The following is a 6,563-nucleotide window of genomic DNA, read 5'->3' on the forward strand; positions in this document are numbered from 1 at the left end:
CCTTTTATTTTCCTTCGACTGACCTCTGTTGGCCCTCCAGAAGCCTTAGCTCCGCTCTAGTACACTCTGGACTTCCCCTTCAGCCTTCTGTGTGCCCCAGAGCTGCCTTCCGGCCTCCCCAGCTCCCTCAGGAACCCTCCAGTCTCCCCAGAACGCCTCCAGCTATCTTCCTTCCTCCCCAGAGTCTCCTTTGCCTCCAGGAGTCCCCTCAGAAACCCTGCAGAGCACTCGGGACTGCTCTTTCAGCTTTCCTGCTGCCCCAGAGGTTTGTCCTGGCGCCCTCTAGACCCATTAGCCTCCCTCTTGCCCGCTTAGAATGCCCCAGGAGCCCTTCGTCTCGCCCTGCAGCCCTCAGTTGCTGCTCTGGCCCCTGTAGCAGCCTGCTGCTCTGGTTTAGCCTTCTGTTTTCCATCTGCTGACCTCCGTTGTCCCTCTAGAGCCCTTAGCACCTCTCTCGTGCGCTCTGCACTACCCTTGCAGCCTTCCTTGTGCCCCACAGCTGTCTTCTAGTCCCTCAGCCTCTTTAGCAGCCCTCGACCCCCGTCAGAGCCCCTCCGCAGGCCTTCATTCTGCCCCGCAGGACTCCTTCGGTCCTCCAGCCCTCTCTGTGACCCTCTGCTCTGCTCCGCACCCCTCTTTTGACCTCCACGGTGCCCCAGAGTCTTCTCCTGGCCCTCTAGAGCCCCGACGACCCCTCTTGCGCTCTAGAGGACGCCCCTTTTGGATGGAACGGTGGCCCGAGAGCAGGCTTCTGCCTTTGCGGACCCCTTCAGAACCACCCAGTCTTCTCAGAACCCCTCCGGATTCCTACCTTGTTCCCGAGAGTCTTTTGGGGGCCCTCTGGGCACCTTGGGCTCTCCCCAGGGCACTCTGGACTACTCTTCCAGCCTTTCTTCTGCCCCAGAGCTCTCTTCTCGCCTTCTGCACCCTGAAGCACTCCTGGAGTGCCCTCAGAATCCCACTGGAGGTCGTCTTCTGGCCTTGGGGCCCCCTGGTTGGTGCTCCAGTCCCTTCGGCAGCCCGCTGCTGCCCTTTAGCAACCTCTTTTGGCCATTTATTTTCTACACTCAGACCTCTGTTGGCCCTCCAGACCCCTTAGCACTGCTCTAGTGCGCTCTGCGCTACCCTTGCAGCCTTCTGTGTGCCCCAGAGCTGCCTTCTGCCCCCCCTCAGACTCCTCAGGAACCCTCCAGTCTCCCCAGAATGCCTCCAGCTATCTTCCTTCCTCCCCAGAGTCTCCTTTGCCTCCAGGAGTCCCCTCAGAAACCCTGCAGAGCACTCGGGATTACTCTTTCAGCTTTCCTTCTGCCCCAGAAGTTTGTCCTGGGGCCCTCTGGACCCATTAGGCCCCCTCTTGTCCCCTCAGAATCCCCAAGACCCTTCTTCCTTTCCTGGAGCCTTCTGTTGGCACTCCAGCCGCTTCAGCAGCCCACTGCTCTGCTTTGGCCTGCCCCTTTCGCCTTTTATTTTCCTTCGACTGACCTGTGTTGGCCCTCCAGAAGCCTTAGCTCCGCTCTAGTACACTCTGGACTTCCCCTTCAGCCTTCTGTGTGCCCCAGAGCTGCCTTCTGGCCTCCCCAGCTCCCTCAGGAACCCTCCAGTCTCCCCAGAATGCCTCCAGCTATCTTCCTTCCTCCCCAGAGTCTCCTTTGCCTCCAGGAGTCCCCTCAGAAACCCTGCAGAGCACTCGGGACTGCTCTTTCAGCTTTCCTTCTGCCCCAGAGGGTTAGGGCGTTAGGGTTAGGGCATTCGGGTTAGGGTTAGGATTGAGAGAACGAGAAAGGCAGCGCGCGCCATTGTTATGAATGTGGAAAGAGGGTGCCCAAAGAAGGTGTTGGCAGCCAAGACAGCTGAGCTGTAAACGGGGACATCTTGAAGAGAAGTGGCTATAGGTAGCGAACCAGCTATTTGGTCATCACCTATGAGGCAAGCATGTGAGTGTAAGAGGAATATGGGAGCTGAATCGAAAAGGTGATAGGTCGGGAACAGAGACAGGCACATCAAGTGCTGTCCTTCTTCCGTGTAGTTAAAGACCGAGGGAATTGTTGGTTAAGCAGGTGCGTGCGAACGTTTGAGAAAGGGTACAAGACAGTAACGATAGTACTGAAGCAGGATAAAAACAAGGCTTCATGGAAGATGGCGTAGGTAAGCATCAGGTGATGCGCCTGCCTGTCTAATATCCTAGCCCTAATTGCTGTACGGAATGTTTCCAAACAGTTTACCCCGTAACGTATGATGTAAAGTGCTGTATTGAGACCTTTCCTTTAAGAAAGGAGGGGAGAGGAGAAGAAAAAAGAAGTATAAAAAGGGGGAAGAACACGGGAAAGAGAAAAAAAGAACATGCGTAAATGCTTTCGTTGCCTTTCATTGAGAGTAAAATGGCAGCTTCTCTCTTTGTTACAGAGCTAGAACCAACGATAGTAAATGCTGACGGAGAGGAAAGCCGGACAAGCGGTCTTTTTGTGATTAATACCTAAGGGACGAAGTGAATGAAACGAGGAAGCAAAAATGCAGTAGACCCCTGATATCCCCAGCAACTGCTGCAGAAGGAGGTGTTCTGCCACAGGCAAGTAAGGCGACTGTTGGTAATGACTGTTTGTTATTTCGGCCTCCCAGAGGCAGTACTGAAGGCTAAGCAACCCTTTCCTGCCCTGTGGATACCGTTAAGTGCATCCACCTTAGTTTTGCTTTGGCTGTTTGTGTTTTGTCTTGTTATCCTACGTGTGCAGATAGAAAGGGAAGGATACAATACTTACACTTTCAGACGAATTGCCACGGCTGAAGTTGAAGAGACCAGAAAAACATAAGCAAGCTGAGGTGCGAAAACCACGTGGAACCAGCCGAGAGCCGTCTCCATCTCCCGCAAACGAAAGCCCGTCCTTCCTGACTAGGAAGGCTCACTGTTAGTAGCGATCGAAATAACAGATCACAGACGTATAACGAAGGTCTGTCCGCCTTACAGCAAGCACGCTACGTACGTGTGTTTCTGCGCGTGTGACTTAACTTGTTTGTGAAAGATCCTAGTTTAAAAGCTATGAGACTGCAAATTATTATCTTAGGGGAATGATACTGAAGTGGCCAAAGTTTCTGAAGAAGGAGAGGGAGAAAGAGAGGGAGGGAGAAAGTGCACGAACTGTAAAATTAAGAGATGGTTTTCAGAGGGATCAATTAGTGCAACCCCCTGGTTAGTCACCTGGCAGTGGTATTTGGGGAAAGAGGAAGGTAGCAGATAGAGGAAACGTTAAAGCCTCGTGGAATTGAGTAACATCTCCTGCCCTCAAATTCCCGCGACAAGGCAAGCCGTTTTCAGCAATGCTTTCCACATCTGCTGACTCTGTGGGAGCAGCACTGTTAGAAAACAGCGGTGAGGGAAAGCAGGTGCCAACAGCAAGATCCTGGCATCCCCTCTGAGGCCAGAACACAAACTCTCTGGGTGTGAGAAAGGCCATTTAGCAGCAGTCTGGGCTGTAACGGTCTTTGAGACTTCTACCTTTGATAGGACAGAGGCAGTCCAACACGCTCAGGTCCTTCTGTAGAAGTAACGCCCGGCACGCGACTGGACAGCAGGGGATCATCTCTGCAAGCGGCTCAGTGGGCGCTCATGTTAACGAGCCGGGGAGGGGGGGCTTACTGTGCGAGCGTTGCGAGCAGTGAGTCTTCCTGCGCGTGCCTGAATTGACTGAGGGGCAGAGCATGCTTGCGCCAAAAACCAGGACGCAGAAGGTTTCCAGCAGGTTAATCTCTAGCGGCCACTTACTCTAACTTCCCTTTCACAGCACACCCGAGCGTCCTCGCACCTTCCAAAACGGGTGGGGGAAGTGGTGTTTGTGGCCTGCGTATTCCCCGTTTACCTTGCCTGCGTGTGTGTGTGTGTGTGTTAGAGCTGCTTTTGTGCTTATAAACCGCTTTGGATTCTCACGATTTTCTGCAGAGGTTTTTTTTTTTTTTTTTTTTTTTTGGTGGTTTTGGGGGGAGGTGGTTTTTTTGTTTTGCTTTCCTCTGTACTTTTGTAGGGTGACGGATTTTACTATGCCTCCATCGACAAGTGGTGGCAGACAAAGTTATAACGTCCCAAGGCAGACTCTTAGGCAAGACGGAGGAGTTCAGCTAGACAGCCTGCTAGAAGAATGTCACCCAAGAGGGGTTGCTAGCCCCCTCTTGAGCTCTAGGCGCTGATGCATCTGCATCGTCCTGTCAGACACACAGACGTTTTCTTTGCTTGCACACGTTTCAGCACGTCTTTACGCCTTACAGCGGTAGCATTTATAAACTGCGTTAATCCTAGGCATTCGTAACGTCAGGGAACGACTGCACGCTGCCGTGAAGAATTACAGGCTACCGCCCTCGGACCTCCGCAAGTTATCGCGTGTCAGGAGCAGCCGGTAGGATCCAAATGCCAGCGGAAAGGTTCTCCTCCCGGTCCCGACAAGGAGCCTTCGGCCGTAGGAAGGTTGGCCGCATCCCTACCTGTGAGTAGTAAGCCGCAATTCACAGGTGGGCAAAGGGAGCAGGGAATAGCGACGGGTAGCCCGGTCACCGTGGCCCTGTTGTTGCTGGCAGGGCCACCGGGTCTGCGTGAAGCCTCAGCTGCCTGCTTGGAGCTGTATTTTGCTCTGTTTACCTGGAAGAAGTGGTGAGGCCTAAAATAAGAATTTTTGTGGCGAGATGAGTAAGCCGGGACCCCACCTGCCTTTTGCCTTGCTTTGCTGCTTCACGTCATAAGAGCAACTTGGGATCCCAGGATGAAAACTGTTACAATGCTGGGGGGGGGTGGAGGGGGGGCACTGCATCTGCCCAGGTTAGGAAACCATCGTTAAAGGTTTGGGAGGGAAAAAGCTCTAAAACGAGAATCTCCCAGGTGGTTTGATTCGCGTTGAGGGTCAGTGTCAGAGCCTAGTACTCTCTGACAGGGTTCTTCTACATATTCGACACACACGGAGAGCACAATGTTATTACAGTGGCTTAATTTAAAGGTATGTGACGTTACGTGAGATTTTTGATTTAGAGGAGTGATACAGTAATATACTGAAATCACAGTACAAGTGTAAATCGTCTTACCGGACTCTATAATACACTCACCGTCACGACGTCGCCGGGAAGGAATACGTGGGTTGAAGCCAGCTCCAGCCCGTCGCTCTCTCCAAAATTTCCTTTGTTGGTTGTTCAGGCCTTATACTCTGTGTTGGGCTGAGCCACGTATGCACTTATACCGTTCCTGAGCTTCAGGGGCATCTTGCCTGCGTTCGACTCCTCTGAGCCTTCTTTCCTTACATGGGTTATCGGTCGGTTACAGTCAGTCGTAACTGTGGACTAGGGAGTAGCTCTAGGAGGGCCGTGCGGCTGCCTGGCCTCTCGGTAGCTGTTCCGGCTTCTTCGCAGGTGCTAAGCGTAGTCTGGCCGTCGAAAGAGCGTTGTCGTCGCTGGGAGCTCTCCGCAGAGATCTGCGTCTGGCCGCCGAAGACGAGCGGAAGGCGAGCCCAGGCTTGCGGCGTGGACGCAGCTAAGTCCCGGGGCTGCGTTGCGTGTGAGCAGGGCTGGGACGTGGCAGTGGTTTTGCCCTTGGCGGTTACGGGTGTCACTGGCCGTGGATGGTTGCCCGCGGAGCTGAGAGGAGCAAAACTATCAACGGTCCGTGGGGGAGACGAATTAGCGCTTGCAGCGTTTCAGGTGCGTTCAGTGGTCGCGCAGCCTGGCGCGATCCAGCGGCACGATTTGTGCACGTGCTTATGCTTTAGCGGCGACTAAGCCCAAGCCTCTAAACAGCAACTGTAACAGGATTGTGGTGCACGTCTTCCTGTTCTGCTGCCCTTCTAAATGAAGGGGAAAGTTCCTAAGCTGTGGGCAAAACTCTTTGGCCGCTTCTTACTGTTCTCATGCTTGTGGGTGCTGTGGCGTTCCTTGCTTAAAGCTAAGGGTTTGGACTTTTTCACTCGAGGTTTATGTAGTTTGTTGCTGAGGGTCTCTCACGCTGCGGTTGTGGTTTCTCACTTTATTTTGTGGGGCTCAGTCTTTATCAGGCACAGTTCACAGGTCCCTCATTTAGCGATCAGGGTGCAGGATTGAAAATGCAACCTCATCCCGAGACTTTACAGCCTCAGAAACCATTTGGGTGCCAAGATGTGCAGTTCGTCACTTCAGGTTCAGGGCTTAGGGCTTCCTGATGAGGGAAAAATCCGTAAATAATAAACTGTAAGCCCTGAAGCCTGAGCAGTGGGCTGCAAGCCCTCCTTCGGCGTTTGCCATCTTCCCCTGTGCTAGCGCTCCGCTCTGCGTGCCGAGCTGAGGCCTGGGTTTGATACGGTGCAGGCCCACCACGCGGACACTGGCGACGTGCGGCGGGCGAGCCGAGAGCCGTGCGAGCGTTCCGCGGGGCTCTGGTCTGGGGTAGAGCGGAAGCGCGGGCAGGCGAGCTCAGGCGTTGTCCTCTCCGATTCTCAGAGCTGAATCCTATCCCCGAAGGAAAAAGCAGAAGGGGCAGGCCGTCGGCTACGCAGACGCCTGCCGCCTCGGGGGCTGCGGCGGGAGCTGACCCTTCCCCGACGGACGGGCAGACGGTCGGAGAG

General features: G+C 54.0%; 1 long non-coding RNA gene across 1 annotated transcript; it reads left to right on the forward strand.

Moving 5' to 3' along the window:
* The first annotated feature begins 2,073 nt into the window (after nucleotides 1-2,073).
* LOC134147756 (uncharacterized) lies at nucleotides 2,074-5,660 on the forward strand. The gene is made up of 5 exons (XR_009960058.1): nucleotides 2,074-2,145; nucleotides 2,404-2,570; nucleotides 2,730-2,945; nucleotides 4,286-4,469; nucleotides 5,380-5,660. It is a non-coding gene; the product is annotated as an uncharacterized LOC134147756 (long non-coding RNA).
* Nucleotides 5,661-6,563: the final 903 nt, after the last annotated feature.

This window comes from Rhea pennata, chromosome 16 (assembly GCF_028389875.1).
Source record: "Rhea pennata isolate bPtePen1 chromosome 16, bPtePen1.pri, whole genome shotgun sequence".
NCBI classification, from domain to species: Eukaryota; Metazoa; Chordata; class Aves; order Rheiformes; family Rheidae; genus Rhea; species Rhea pennata.